At 42.3% G+C, this 1211-nt stretch overlaps 1 long non-coding RNA gene across 1 annotated transcript; it reads left to right on the top strand.

The window, feature by feature from the left end:
- The first annotated feature begins 865 nt into the window (after positions 1 to 865).
- On the top strand, positions 866 to 1211 carry LOC143757133 (uncharacterized). The gene is made up of 3 exons (XR_013210421.1): positions 866 to 952; positions 1026 to 1094; positions 1176 to 1211. It is a non-coding gene; the product is annotated as an uncharacterized LOC143757133 (long non-coding RNA).

Raw genomic sequence — 1211 nt, 5'->3', positions numbered from 1 at the left:
GTGATAAAACTGCAGTTATGCTCATTGGTTCTCGTCATCAAAGCTCCAAAGTTGGTTCTCTGTCTTTTAATCTTGATGGCTCTGTTTTGGGTATCCAGAGCAAAATGAGGTACCTTGGAATTATTTTTGATGCTAATCTTTCATTTGATTCTTTCATTCAGAGTACTGTTAAAACATTTTTTTTCCATCTTAGAAACATCGCTAGATTGCGGCCTATGTTAACTTTTCCTGTAGCTGAAAAGCTGATAAATTCCTTCGTCGTCTCTCAGATTGACTATTGTAACGCTCTTTTAGCCGGAGTTTCTAAATCTACACTACACAAGCTTCAACGTGTACAAAATTCTGCTGCTAGGATCTTAACTGGGTCCAGAATATGCAACCATATCACTCCGGTTTTGGAATCCTTGCATTGGCTCCCAGTTAGGTTCCGAGTCGATTTTAAGATTATGATGCTTACATATAAGTCCTTGCACGGTCTGGCTCCAAATTATCTATCTGAACTTTTGCTCCCCTACACTCCGAATCGCAGATTGCGCTCCTCACAATCGAGCATGCTGGTGGTTCCTAAAACTCGCTTAAAATCTATGGGTGACAGGGCTTTTTCCTTCTATGCACCTGTCCCTTGGAATTCTCTGCCTCTTGAACTTAGAGAAGGCCAGACTTATGCCACTTTTAAAGGTCAACTTAAGACATACTTTTTTAAACTTGTGTGACCGGTTGATAATCTAACGTTCAGTGTTCCTGAGAATTGGGCTACACATTGCAAATGACTGGACACGCCCACCGGTGTTGAGCCACGGTTGATATTGAGTACACCTGCGCGGTGCAATCAGGCGGGCGCGTCTATGGCTATTGGTGTGATAAAAACCCTGTCTAAGGTTGGTTAATTGTTATTCTTCTCTGTGCGGGGTGAAGTAACCGGCTACCCATTTCTAGTTGCGTCGACTCTCTGGTGAGTTGTTTTCCGTATGTCCCCATCTTAAATCGCAGATCATGGTCTAAATATAGCCTATGTGTGCCATCAGGAATGTGTGTGCGTGAAGTGACGAGTGCAGGGGACATAAAGGTTGCTATAGCTTAAAATCCCCTACGAGGTAAGAAGTGTTATAATTGGTGTTTTATTTTAGGAGGGGGGAAATTAATCAATGTATTTATTATTAGTGTTTTTATTGCAGGTGCGGCCCAAGAGCGCTAGCTGCTGTGTTTTTTTG

Source organism: Siphateles boraxobius, unplaced genomic scaffold (genome assembly GCF_051911475.1).
Source record: "Siphateles boraxobius isolate OS27281-9 unplaced genomic scaffold, OSU_SipBor_1 11, whole genome shotgun sequence".
Taxonomy (NCBI): domain Eukaryota; kingdom Metazoa; phylum Chordata; class Actinopteri; order Cypriniformes; family Leuciscidae; genus Siphateles; species Siphateles boraxobius.
This window is presented reverse-complemented; position numbering and strand designations above follow the sequence as displayed.